This window comes from Lissotriton helveticus, chromosome 2_1, assembly GCF_964261635.1.
Source record: "Lissotriton helveticus chromosome 2_1, aLisHel1.1, whole genome shotgun sequence".
Classification (NCBI taxonomy): Eukaryota; Metazoa; Chordata; class Amphibia; order Caudata; family Salamandridae; genus Lissotriton; species Lissotriton helveticus.
This window is the reverse complement of record NC_136059.1, coordinates 802,501-816,587: the sequence shown is the minus strand read 5'-3', so window position 1 is coordinate 816,587 and position 14,087 is coordinate 802,501. Positions and strand designations below refer to the sequence as shown.

The following is a 14,087-nucleotide window of genomic DNA, read 5'->3' as shown; positions in this document are numbered from 1 at the left end:
GAATCCTCTTCTCTACCGGGAGCCTGTGAAGTTTAATGAGTGTGCTACTCACAGATTTGCAATGAGGGAGGCCTGTCAGGGCTCTAGCCGCTGCATTCTGGACTCGTTGAAGTCTGGATTTTTCGGCCTGGTTCGCCCCTACAAGTAGAGAATTTGCGTAGTCCAGTCATGAGAGAATAGCTGACTGCACTACTAGCTGGCGTGTCTGGGGGTCGAAAAACTTTAGTATGGGCTTGAGGTTCCGAAGGATCCCAAAGCACGTTGCCACAACCTTTTTTGTCTGGTGGGTAAAGTTAAGGGCAGAGTCTATCCAGACTCCCAGATTTTTCACCTGGCTTTTAGGTTCCGGCAGATTACCAAGTGCCTCGGGCCACCATTTGTCATCCCAGGCCGCCGTCTCTTTTCCCACCAGTAAGACCTCAGTTTTGCCAGCATTGAGCTGTAAGTAGTTTGAGGTCATCCAGCTTGTAATATCAGTGAGGCCCTTTTTAAAATTCTGTGCACTTAGTCCATCCTCCTTACTTAATGTTACCACTAGCTGGGTGTCGTCAGCGTACGATACTAACGACAACCCCCATCTCTTAGCCACCTCAGCCAGTGGTTGAACATAAATATGGAATAAGGTCGGACTAAGTGCAGACCCCTGTGGTACTCCTTGACTGATAGGGCGCTCTTTAGACAGGAACGGGGGAGTGGAAACCTGTCTGATAAAAATGCCTTAAAACAGTTCAGGGCTTGTCCCGATACACCTGCCTCCTCCAACCGGAATCATGGAGGCGTGCTGATAGGGTGCGGTGGCAGACTGTGTCAAAGGCTGCCGATGGGTCCAGGAGGATGAAGGCGGCTGTTTCTCCTTTGTCCTAATGTCGTCAGTGGCGGCGATGAGGGCGGTCTCTGTGCTGTGGTTGCTGCGAAAACCGGATTGGAAAGGGTCCAGGATGTTGTTGTCTTCTAGGTAGCGGGTTAGCTGTTTGTTGACAATCTTCTCTGTAACTTTTGCCGGGAACGGGAGCAGAGATATGGACTGGAAGTTCTTGAGGTCCTTGGGGTCCGCCTTGGGCTTCTTCAGAAGGGCGTTGATCTCGGCGTGCTTCCAGCTTTCCGGGAAGGTTACTGTCTCGAAGGAATTGTTAGTTGTTTTCCGGAGGTGGGGCCCGATGGTCGTGCTGGCTTTGTTGAAGACGTGGTGAGGGCAAGGGTCGGATGGGGATCCGGAGTGGATGGAGTTCATGGTTTTGATGGTGTCTTCGTCGCTGACGTTGGACCAGGCGGTCAGGCGGCTGGTGCGGGTAGTGGTGGCGGGGGTGGTGGACTCGGTGGTGGGTGCAGGGGTCTTGGGGGTCTCGGAGTTGAAGCTGTCGTGGATGTCGGTGATCTTGCGGTGAAAGAAGGTGGCCAGGGAGTCACACAGGTCTTATGCTGGTGGTATGTCGTTGGTGTTGGAGCTGGGGTTGGAGAGTTCTTTCACGATGCTGAAGAGCTCTTTGGTGTTGTGTGCGTTGTTGTCTAGGCGGTCCTTGAAGGCGGTCCTCTTGGTGGTCCTGATGAGTTGGTGGTGTCTGCGGGTGGCGTTTTTGTGGGCTGTGTGGCTGTCTGGTGTTCGATCTTGGAGCCATTTCTTCTCCAGTTTCCGGCAGGTGCGTTTGGATGTCCAGAGGTCTTCGGTGAACCAGGTGGCTTTCTTGTTGGTGTGGTTGGTTGTGGAGGTCTTGAGAGGGGCGAGGGTGTTGGCGCAGTCGTTGATCCACTATTTGAGGTTGGTTGCGGCGGTGTCTGGGTCGGTGGGGTCGGCGGGTGGTCTCAGGGCAAGGGTGGTAGTCAGTTGGTCCTTGGTGACCTTGCCCCAGCAGCGGCGTGGCACTCTTGGGTGCGGTGGTGTGTGGTGGGTTTCCTGAAGGTGAAGTGGACGCATCTGTGGTCGGTCCAGTGAGGTTCGGTGGTGTGGTTGAAGGAGACGTGGGGGTTTGTGGAGAAGATGGGGTCCAGCGTGTGTCCGGTGGCGTGGGTGGGTGTTGTCATGAGCTGTTTGAGTCTGAGGTTGGCGAGGTTGTCGATCAGGGCGGTGGAGTTGGCGTCGTTGTTATTCTCGAGGTGGAAGTTCAGGTCCCCGAGGAGGATGTAGTCCGTGGACGCGAGGGCGTGGGTGCTGACGAGGTCGGCGATGGTGTCGCTGAACTGTGGTCTTGGTCCGGGTGGTCTGTAGACGAGTGTTCCTCGGAGGGTCGTATTGGGGTCGGTGTGGATCTGGAAGTGCATGTGCTCGGCAGTGGTGAGGGTGTCGTCGGTGTTGGTCGAGACTCTGAGGGTGTCCTTGTGGATGATGGCGATTCCCCCTCCAACTCCGTTGGTGTGGTCTCTGCAGGGGATCTTGTAGCACTGTGGGATGGCTATGGCGATGTCTGGTGCCGAGATGGCGTTCAGCCAGGTCTCCGTCAGGAAGGCCACGTCGGGGGCGGTAGAGTCTAGGAGGTCCCAGAGTTCAATGGCGTGCTTGCGAGCGGAGCGGGTGTTGAGGAGGATGCAGCGGAGGTGGTTGGGTTCTCTGGTTGGCGGTCTGGTGGTCTGGATGCTGGTGAATCTGCAGTTCCGGCAGGCGAAGGGCCCTTGGGTGCGCTTCGGGGTGGCCCGGTAGCAGGGGTGGTCTCGTCCGGTGTTGAGTGCGTGGAGGGTGTTGGAGTCGTAGTGCAGTCTGGCGTTGCGGGGGGCGTGGGGCCCAGGGGTTCTGGCGCTGGGTGCGGTCCAGGCGTGGACGGGCGCAGACAGGCTTGCCTTAGGCGCGGCCACTGCGCGGCCTCCATATGAGCGTGAGAGGGAGGGAGGAGCAGCTGGGAGGTGGGAGCGGGGTGGCCAATAGGGGACAGGGGGTGGGGCCACAGGGATGCAGCGGCAGGAAAAACGGCGGGGGAAAAAGGAGAGGGGGCACAGGGGCAGCGGGCACAGGTGTACAGAAAATGGGCACTTAACAGCATCAACGCGGTGCAGATTTACCGCGGTGCGCTGAAGATTGCAAAAACCCGCGGTTCATGACGAGCTCAGCTCGTCATGAGTGTACGAGGGGGTTAAAGAAACAAACCAAAAACAGCAGCAGAAACAGACTCAGCCGCGATGTAGGCGGGCCGGCACGAGCGGATCACAGGTCACACAGGGGGCTGCATGGCAGTGAGGAGAGCGACCTGCCTGGTGACAGGGTCAGAGGTCGCTAATGGTGACTGATGTAAAAGCAATACCCAAACACCACTTTTCTTAAACTCAGTTCATCTGTGAGATAGGGATTGAGCAGGTTAAGTGGCACTGTGGCTCAGATGCTTGAGGAGCCTTCGGCAGACTGCTCCCAGCACGAGAATGCAGCTTGCATGGAGTCACATTAGGGTGTATGGGTGTGAAGAGCTCAGAGCAACATACTACCAGGGCCCAGAAAAATGAGTATCAGAGAGCAAACTGCTCCCAGGACAGAGTAGAGGGGTACATATGTCATTACTGCAGCAGGAACTGTGTCACCTGAGCTGAAGGAGGTGAATAGCCCACTGCATTGTAGCCAAAGTCCAAGTATGGAGCATAAGGACACAGCTATCACTACTGGAGCAGGTACAGTGGTGCCAGGCAGAGCCAGGATGAAATGCCAACAACAGTTTGCTACTGACATTAGGGATTTGGGCGCTGCTATTGTATTGTACAGTGATTCACGTGGGGTGCCACACAGGGCACAAGTCCTAAAAAAAGAAGTGGGGGGACGCTGACATCACGACAGGAAGTGATGTCACGAAAGGTGGCTTGCACTCAGTTGCAGTTTATAGTTATCGAGTTCCTGGGAAAATAAGTGGGGGGACGCCGTCCACCCGCGTGTTACACCGACTCGAGCCCTGGTGCCACAGCACCTTCTTGGACAGGTAAAATGCTACACCACAAGGGCGTGTGTGGCTGTCGGAGTGTTGTATTTATAATCATTCTATACGGAAGTGTTTTGACTTCATGGATAAGTAACCAGTGAGATGCTCTTATCTTGTCTTGGGGTGCAGTGCCTATGAGTGTAGCAGTAGCTGTGAGAGATAGGCACTTAAATTATAATATACTTATGACTAAAGCATATAGGCAGTACACAGCCCAAGCCTTATCAGGGGGACGGTCGGGTTTATGTGTATATATACTAAAAAGGAGGGGGAAACAGAGAAGGCTTGGGAATCAATCTGGCAACATCTACAAGAAAGGATGAAGTAAAATTTGTAAAACGATAGTGTGTGAAATTTGCATCATTTGTGCGTAATCATGTAAAATGTCAGGAAAATTAGGTGAAATCAGCTGTAAGGATGCAACTGCAAATCTATTATTTACTGCTGTATGTGAGCACGAAAAGAGTTTTGCGGTAAAAACATAGCACAAAAATACATTAGTAGCACAAGCAACAGAAGGTCACGTTCTGGAGATTCACATTATTCCCATGCCCTTGCGGTCAATGTTTACCACAAATCGCACGTATTTATTTGAAATGGCACAATTTCTGGAATTCTGCATAACAAGTGTACCATGAAATTCTATAAATTACGCAGCTTAATTTAAATTTCAAAAAGGCCTAAAAATTACATCAAACGGTAATGATGGGAGCTGGTACTACAAGAAGTAGCTATGCACCATTTATTTCAAAACAACAAGGGGTGGTGATGGACAGAGTTTCTGAATTAAGCAGAGTACTCTCACCCAGTCAAGAGATCAGGGCTAGATCCAACACCGTTTTTTAGCTCATTGCACCATCCCAGTTCAGAACCTGGCTATATGCAAATTAGTCTGTCCCTGGCCCAGTGCATCATGGGAACAGGGCAGACCAAACTACCAAGCCAATTCTTCACTGGAAAGGAAACAAGCTTCCGGGGACCGGTTTCTGGCATTACAGCCGTCTTCGGCCCGGCTTGCTTGCATCCTGATGGTGCAATGAGCAAGGGACTCATGTCTGAGCATACCCTTCCACACACATGGTGGCCAAAATAATTACAAAAAGGGGGTGGTGATGGACAGAGTATCTGAGTTAATCAGAACACTCCTACCCAGTCAACAGATCAGGGCTTGATCCATCACCGTTTTTTAGCTCACTGCACCATCCCAGTTCAGAACCTGGCTATATGCAAATTAGTCTGTTCCTGTCCCAGACTTTTTACCGGGCCCACTGGAATTATTTGGCAGGGGAGGGAGGGCCAAATTTTGCGGCAGGTTTGAGCTAATTATGCGGCATGAATAGGCAAATTATGTTGCATGATGTGGCACACCTTGTATTACTTCATTGGCATTTCATTTTTAAACTTGTTCGCCCTGCCTGGATATTAGTTTAATACTCGAACATAGCAACAAGCAACAGAAAGGTGACCAGTCAACCTTTGCAAAGGGCATTCCACTATGGGCAACACGTGTCGCTGCATTTTTTGTAACTTTTGAACCGACTGAGCTAGAAACATTTTTTTTTGTTTAATTCAGCAGATTGTGTGGCAGGTGAAGGATTAAGTGGTAAATGCAGCAAATCCACTATAACCCTATAACAATTCTAATATCCTTGTTTTTAACTGAAAGAAATGATGCTCAAGCAGTGATCTCATAAAGGGCAGGGTTTTTTTGTAAGAAAAAGAAGACCATTCGACTGTGAAGGACCCGCCTATGAAAACACACAGACATAAGCATGCAGTCAACATTTGTATCTAAATGTATATTTAGGTCAAAGCTATAGGTTTTCCTACTAATTCTGGAAAAAAGTAATTATTTCGAAGTGTAATATAAATGTGTTTTAATGGGCATTGGCTTCTGTGGCCCGGCTCTTTCACAATAGTTAAAGAACGTGAAATAGTTCTTCAACCGATTAAAGACTTCAGAAGCCCACTTCGCTCTTTTGGTGGGGTTGCTTTATTTTACAACACACTTGAGTGACGGGATTGTAACTACTGAAAATAAGACAATAGAAAGTGTACTCTGTCGTGCAGTTTGTGAAACAGTAATCTGGAACACAACACTGATGGATTTTTATGTGTATAATTAATAAAATGCCAATGAAGACAAAAAACAAATGTTAAAAGGCTGCAGCTTTGAAAATGTTTATTTTTCAGTGAAAGATTTACCTTGCTTTACGCCCGTGTGCTGTGGGCATGTAAGACTCTGTGAAGTGAGTGCAGTTCTCAAAAACCTACAGACACTGGTGCCAGGGGGTCAAAGCCACTTGGCTGGGGCTGCGAGTGTCAGGCTAGGTCCTTTGTCCTGCGAGAGCGTTTCTTCGCACCTCGTTTGCATCCCCCGAATGACAAAGCAAGCCCTCGCATCAGCAGGAGGGGGAAGGGACTGCCTCAAAGGATGCAGGTGGATCGCGCTCTCCTCTTTGAAAGGGTAAAGCTCTGCCCGCGCAGTCACAGGAAGGGGGTTTCCATTCATAAGCCCGGGAGAAGGTGCAATTCAACATAGTTTACCATATTTACCAGTCAATGAGGCAACAGAGGATCAGGATCTGGCAACGGCACAGCCCGGCAAGGTAGAAGTTCAGCAGCTGCTTGACACTTTCATGTGCTGCATCTACATTTATTTGTAAACTAAAAGTAATATTACCGGTCTTATTTTGGCTTAAACAATCAGTTCATTTATCCTGATTCTGGTTCTTTTCCTTCTGATGAAAAGTAAACATGACCTGCAGAATGCGAGGACAGTGGAGGCCTTTTAACTAGGGCTGGGCGTAGTGCCACTACGCACACTACGCTTAGTGAAAAAAAAAAAAAAAATGTGGAAAACGGGGGCGCGTCCTGGGGGTCCGTGTGCCCTGGACAGGGGTCCCTCGTGCCTGGGCAGACTCCCTGATCTCCCCGGCCTGGTTGGAGCCCGGGAGCCCTGCAGCCACGGAGCCCTGCAGCCCTGCAGCCCGAGCCCTGCAGTCCCCGAGCCCTGGAGCCCCGGAGCCCCAGAGCCCCGGAGCCCTGCAGCCCGAGCCCTGCAGTCCCCGAGCCCTGGAGCCCCGGAGCCCCGGAGCCCCAGAGCCCTGCAGCCCTGCAGCCCCGGAGCCCTGCAGTCCCGGAGCCCCGCATGCCCGGAGCCCTGCAAGGGCAGGCTGGAGCCCCCCGCAGAGGCTCGGAGCCGGCAGATTGGCGTCATTTCGGTCCCGGCCATCTGGTCGCCCCTCTCGCCTCGGCCATCTGGTCGCGACCAATGCTTTCCTATAGGGCGACCAGATGGCCGGGCTTCCCTGGAAGTCCCGATGAGGTGCCATTTGCCTCCTGGATCCCAGGCAGGGCTCCAGGAGGTAGGGCACGTTTGCGCCCTGGGTCCCCTCTGTCACCTTTAGTGCACAGATTACAAGAAAGGGGGGTAATTTTCCTCCGGATTACTAGGGACAATGGTATGCCCGGACACCCTCCCAGGATAGCGGTGCACTGCCAGGGACCAGATGGGCTGTGTTCCCGGGCAACACCTCCCAGGCGTCCGGGGCTCCCTCCTCCGGCCCGCGGCGTGGGAAAGTACCCCGGAAGGGCTCCATGGGTCCTGGGCCCTTCAATCCCGGAGCCCTGCAGCCCCCGAGCCCTGGAGTCCTGCAGCCCCCGAGCCCCGAGCCCTGGTTCCCTGGTTCCCTGGAGCCCTGGAGCCCTGGAGCCCTGGAGCCCTGCAGCCCCCGGAGCCCTCCCGCGGAGGCTCGGGGCAGGCAGATTGGCATCATTTTGGTCCCCCCTCTCCCCTCGGCCATCTGGTCGTCCGCCATGCTTTCCTACGGGGCAACCAGATGGCCGGGCTTCCCTGGAAGTCCCGATGAGGTGCCATTCGCCTCCCAGATCCCAGCCAGGGCTCCAGGAGGTCGGGCACGTTCGCGCCTAGGGTCCCTCGAGCCTTGCGGTGCGCACTTGTTCCCAGAAAGAGGGGTAGCCTTCCTCCGGATTACTAGGGACAAGGTACTCTGTGACCCCTCTTGGGCTGGCGGATCCCTGCCGGGGACCAGATGGGCTGTGTTCCCGGGCAACACCTCCCAGGCGTCCAGGGCTCCCTCCTCCGGCCAGCGGCGTGGGAAAGTACCCGGGAAGGGCTCCATGGGTACTGGGCCCAGCAACCCTGCAACCCCGGAGCCCCGCAGCTCCCGAGTCCTGAAGTCCTGGTGCCCTGGAGCCCTGGAGCCCTGGAGCCCTGCAGCCCTGCAGCCCTGGAGCCCTGCAGCCCTGCAGCCCTGGAGCCCTGGAGCCCTGGAGCCCTGGAGCCCTGGAGCCCTGGAGCCCTGGAGCCCTGGAGCCCTGGAGCCCTGGAGCCCTGGAGCCCTGGAGCCCTGGAGCCCTGCAGCCCTGGAAGGGCAGACGGGAACCCTCCCGCGGAGGCTCGGGGCAGGCAGGCAGACTGGTGTCATTTCGGTCCCGGTCATCTGGTTGCCCCTCTCCCCTCGGCCCTCGGCCATCTGGTCGTCCGCCATGCTTTCCTACGGGGCAACCAGATGGCCGGGCTTCCCTGGAAGTCCCGATGAGGTGCCATTCGCCTCCCAGATCCCAGCCAGGGCTCCAGGAGGTCGGGCACGTTCGCGCCTAGGGTCCCTCGAGCCTTGCGGTGCGCACTTGTTCCCAGAAAGAGGGGTAGCCTTCCTCCGGATTACTAGGGACAAGGTACTCTGTGACCCCTCTTGGGCTGGCGGATCCCTGCCGGGGACCAGATGGGCTGTGTTCCCGGGCAACACCTCCCAGGCGTCCAGGGCTCCCTCCTCCGGCCAGCGGCGTGGGAAAGTACCCGGGAAGGGCTCCATGGGTACTGGGCCCAGCAACCCTGCAACCCCGGAGCCCCGCAGCTCCCGAGCCCTGAAGTCCTGGTGCCCTGCAGCCCTGGAGCCCTGGAGCCCTGGAGCCCTGGAGCCCTGCAGCCCTGCAGCCCTGGAGCCCTGGAGCCCTGGAGCCCTGGTGCCCTGCAGCCCTGGAAGGGCAGACGGGAACCCTCCCGCGGAGGCTCGGGGCAGGCAGGCAGACTGGTGTCATTTCGGTCCCGGTCATCTGGTTGCCCCTCTCGCCTCGGCCATCTGGTCTCGCCCAATGCTTTCCTATGGGGCGACCAGATGGACGGGTTCCCCTGGAAGTCCCGATGAGGTGCCTTTCGCCTCCCAGATCCCAGCCAGGGCTCCAGGAGGTCGGGCACGTTCGCGCCTAGGGTCCCCCGAGCCTTGCGGTGCGCACTTGTTCCCAGAAAGAGGAGTAGCCTTCCTCCGGATTACTAGGGACAAGGTCCTCTGGGACCCTTGTCGGGCTAGCGGTCATCAGCCGGCAGATAGGCGGGCCAGGATGCCGCCCCAGACCTGGGTCCGTCCCTGGGACTGCAGCGTGGCCCGGGTGCCTGGGACGGGGTGCAGAGGGCCCGGGGAAGGCTTCCCCTGCGCCCCGGGCCCTGGGAGCCACAGCTGGGTCCAGTGGCCGCGCCGGGCCCCTGGTCGGGTGCTAGGGCCCTTGGCCCTGTCCCCCGGCCTGCCACACTGCCAAAAGCCCGGGACGGGGTTCCGTGGTGCCCGGGGAGCCTCCCCGTGCTTGACCGGGTTCAGGAGCTCTGTCCGGGGCCCTTGAGGGCCCCGGGGACTGTGGCCTCCCCACCCGGGGCTCTGTCCTGGGTCCTGCCGCGCGGCAGGGTGCCCGGGACGGTGTCCGGCAGGCCCGGGGAAGGCTTCCCCTGCGCCTCCAGGCCTGGGAGCCCCGGCTGGATCCAAGGGCCACGGCGGGCCCCGAGTCGGGTGCTCGGGCCCTGGGCCCTGTCCCCCGGCCTGCTGCACTGCCAAGGGCCCGGGCCCGGGTCGGGGTTCCGTTGTGCCCAGGCAGGCCTCCCCTGCTTGTCAAAGTGCCTGGGGGCCCGGGTGGGAGGGCCTGTCGGGGCCCCTGGGAGCCTCCATGGCTGGGGCCCAGCTGGGGCCCTGGGCCTCCGGTCGGCCATGCCGCGGAGCACGCTGACTCCTTCGTTGGGGCACAGGGTGTCCTCTTTCGTGCCCGGCCATCGGATCCCCTCGGCCATCTGGTCGCCTGCTATGCTTTCCTATAGGGCGACCAGATGACCGAACTTCCCTGGAAGTCCCGATGAGGTGCCATTCGCCTCCCGGATCCCAGCCAGGGCTCCAGGAGGTCGGGCTCGTTTGTGCCTTGGGTCCCCTATGTCCCCTCGGGTGCACGGATTAAAAGAAAGGGGGGTAATGTTCCTCCGGATTACTAGGGAGAGGGTCAGTCAGCCCTCCAGAGATTCTGAATCAGGGGAAGGCAGCCCTGGGGCCTGCCCGCTGGGGCCCCCAGGGTCCTGGGGACACTCCTGCCTTTCAGCCCCTTGCCGATGGTCCTTTTCCTCCGAGTTTGAGGGGGATGGTGTCCCGGGGTTCGCCTGCCAGTGGCCCCCAGGGGCCCGGGGACGCTCCTGCCTCTCAGCCCCTTGCTGATGGTCCTTTTTCTCCGAGTTTTATCAGGCACAGACCTCCGAGTTTGATCAGGCACAGACCTCCATGAGGTCGGGCCATGCTGAGAGGGGGAAGGCGTCCCGGGGCCCGTCCGCCAGGGGCCCCCAGGGGCCCGGGGACGCTTCTGCCTCTCAGCCCCTTGCCGATGGTTGTTTTTCTCCGAGTTCGATGGTCGTTTTTCTCAGAGTTTGATCAGGCAGACTTCCATAAGGTCTGGCCATGCTGAGAGGGGGAAGGCATCCCGGGGCCTGACCACCAGGGGCCCCCAGGGGCCTGGGGATGCTCCTGCCTCTCAGCCCCTTGCTGATGGTCCTTTTTTCTCCGAGTTTGATCAGGCACAGACCTCCGAGTTTGATCAGGCACAGACCTCCGTGAGGTCCGGCCATGCTGAGAGGGGGAAGGCATCCCGGGGCCCGCCCGCCAGGGGCCCCCAGGGGCCCGGGGGGGCGCTTCTGCCTCTCGGCCCCTTGCCGATGGTTGTTTTTCTCCGAGTTCGATGGTCGTTTTTCTCCGAGTTTGATCAGGCAGACTTCCATAAGGTCTGGCCATGCTGAGAGGGGGAAGGCATCCCGGGGCCCGACTGCCAGGGGCCCCCAGGGGCCCGGGGACGCTTCTGCCTCTCGGCCCCTTGCTGATGGTTGTTTTTCTCCGAGTTTGATGGTCGTTTTTCTCCGAGTTTGATCAGGCAGACTTCCATAAGGTCTGGCCATGCTGAGAGGGGGAAGGCATCCCGGGGCCCGACCGCCAGGGGCCCCCAGGGGCCCGGGGATGCTCCTGCCTCTCAGCCCCTTGCTGATGGTCCTTTTTTCTCAGAGTTTGATTAGGCCACAGACCTCCGAGTTTGATCAGGCACAGACCTCCGTGAGGTCCGGCCATGCTGAGAGGGGGAAGGCGTCCCGGGGCCCGCCCGCCAGGGCCCCCAGGGGCCCGGGGATGCTCCTGCCTCTCAGCCCCTTGCTGATGGTCCTTTTTCTCCGAGTTTGATCAGGCACAGACCTCCGTGAGGTCCGGCCATGCTGAGAGGGGGAAGGTGTCCCTGGGCCCGCCCGCCAGGGGCCCCCAGGGGCCCGGGGACGCTTCTGCCTCTCGGCCCCTTGCCGATGGTTGTTTTTCTCCGAGTTTGATGGTCGTTTTTCTCCGAGTTTGATCAGGCAGACTTCCATAAGGTCTGGCCATGCTGAGAGGAGGAAGGCATCCCGGGGCCCGACCGCCAGGGGCCCCCAGGGGCCCGGGGATGCTCCTGCCTCTCAGCCCCTTGCTGATGGTCCTTTTTCTCCGAGTTTGATCAGGCACAGACCTCCGAGTTTGATCAGGCACAGACCTCTGTGAGGTCCGGCCATGCTGAGAGGGGGAAGGCGTCCCGGGGCCCGCCCGCCAGGGGCCCCCAGGGGCCCGGGGATGCTCCTGCCTCTCAGCCCCTTGCTGATGGTCCTTTTTCTCCGAGTTTGATCAGGCACAGACCTCCGTGAGGTCCGGCCATGCTGAGAGGGGGGAAGGTGTCCCTGGGCCCGCCCGCCAGGGGCCCCCAGGGGCCCGGGGACGCTTCTGCCTCTCGGCCCCTTGCCGATGGTTGTTTTTCTCCGAGTTCGATGGTCGTTTTTCTCCGAGTTTGATCAGGCAGACTTCCATAAGGTCTGGCCATGCTGAGAGGGGGAAGGCATCCCAGGGCCCGACCGCCAGGGGCCCCCAGGGGCCTGGGGATGCTCCTGCCTCTCAGCCCCTTGCTGATGGTCCTTTTTCTCCGAGTTTGATCAGGCACAGACCTCCGAGTTTGATCAGGCACAGACCTCCGTGAGGTCCGGCCATGCTGAGAGGGGGAAGGCGTCCCGGGGCCCGCCCGCCAGGGGCCCCCAGGGGCCCGGGGACGCTTCTGCCTCTCGGCCCCTTGCAGATGGTTGTTTTTCTCCGAGTTCGATGGTCGTTTTTCTACGAGTTTGATCAGGCAGACTTCTAAAGGTCTGGCCATGCTGAGAGGGGGAAGGCATCCCGGGGCCCGACCGCCAGGGGCCCCCAGGGGCCCGGGGATGCTCCTGCCTCTCAGCCCCTTTGCTTATGGTCCTTTTTCTCCGAGTTTGATCAGGCACAGACCTCCGTGAGGTCCGGCCATGCTGAGAGGGGGAAGGCATCCCGGGGCCCGACCGCCAGGGGCCCCCAGGGGCCCGGGGATGCTCCTGCCTCTCAGCCCCTTTTCTGATGGTCCTTTTTCTCCGAGTTTGATCAGGCACAGACCTCCGTGAGGTCCGGCCATGCTGAGAGGGGGAAGGCGTCCTGGGGCCCCGGCCGCCAGGGGCCCCCAGGGGCCCGGGGACGCTTCTGCCTCTTGGGCCCTTGCCGATGGTTGTTTTTCTCTGGATTACTAGGGGAAAGGGTATGCCCAGATACCCTCCCAGGGCTGCGGTCCCCTGCCGGGGACCAGATGGGCTGTGGCCTGGAGCCCTGCGTGGGCAGGCAGGAGCCCGACCGCAAGGGAAGGCCTCAGGACGGGCAGATGGGGAGTCCTTTCGGTCCCGGGCATCTGGTCGACCCTCTCCCCTCGGCCATCTGGTCGCCCGCAATGCTTTCCCTGGAAGTCCCGATGAGGTGCCATTCGCCCCCCGGATCCCAGCCAGGGCTCCAGGAAGTCGGGCACGTTCGCGCCTAGGGTCCCCTGAGCCTCGCGGTGCGCACTTGTTCCCAGAAAGAGGGGTAGCCTTCCTCCGGATTACTATGGACAAGGTCCTCTGGGACCCCTCACGGCCTAGCGGTAAGCTGGCAGCTGGACGGGCCAGGATGCTGCCCTGGCCCCGGTTCCGTCCCTGGGCCTGCCGCGTGGCAGGAAGCCCTGGATGTGGTGGGGGAGGGCCCAGGGAGGCGTCCCCTGCACCTCCGGGCTCCCGGCTGGGGCCAGGGGCCCCGGCTCTGGGCCCCGTCCCCCGGGCTCCCCCTTGCCTGAGGACCCCGGGGAGGGCGGCCTCCCCACCCCAGGCTCCGTCCTGGGTCCTGCCGCGGGGCAGGGTGCCCGGGACGGGGTCCGGCGGGCCCGGGGAGGCTCCCCCTGCGCCTCCGGGCTTGGGAGCCCCGGCTGGGTCCAGGGGCCGGTCCGGGCCCCGGGTCGGGTGCCCCGGCTCTGGGCCCAGTGTCCCCCCGGCCTGACGCACTGCCAAAGGACCGGGAAGGGGTTCCGTGGAGCCCAGGGAGCCTCCCCTTGCCTGGCTGGGTTCAGGAGAACCATCCGGGGCCCCTGCAGGGGCCCCGGGGAGGGCGGCCTCCCCACCCCGGGCTCCGTCCTGGGTCCTGCCGCGGGGCAGGGTGCCCGGGGAGGCTCCCCCTGCGCCTCTGGGCTCGGGAGCCCCGGCTGGGTCCAGTCCGGGCCCCGGGTCGAGGTGCCCCGGCCCTGGGGCCTGTCTCCCAGCCTGCCGCACTGCCCAAGGCCTGGGGAGCCTCCCTTGCTCGGCTGGGTTCAGGAGCCCCGTCCGGGCATCTGGTCGTCTGGTCCCCCTCGGCCATCTGGTCGCCCGGGCCCCCTCGGGCATCTGGTCGCCCGGGCCCCCTCGGGCATCTGGTCGCCCAGCCCCCCTCGGGCATCTGGTCGCCCGGATCCCCTCGGCCATCTGGTCGCCCTGATCGCTTCGGCCATCTGGTCCCCCGCAATGCTTTCCAATGGGGCGTCCAGATGGCCGGACTTCCCTGGAAGTCCCTATGAGGTGCCATT

General features: G+C 59.8%; 1 protein-coding gene across 1 annotated transcript in view; it reads right to left on the bottom strand.

Annotated features, from left to right (window-relative positions):
- LOC144819159 (uncharacterized) overlaps positions 1-14,087 on the bottom strand; it is a 505,388-nt gene that overhangs the window by 205,817 nt on the left and 285,484 nt on the right. The window lies entirely within an intron of this gene.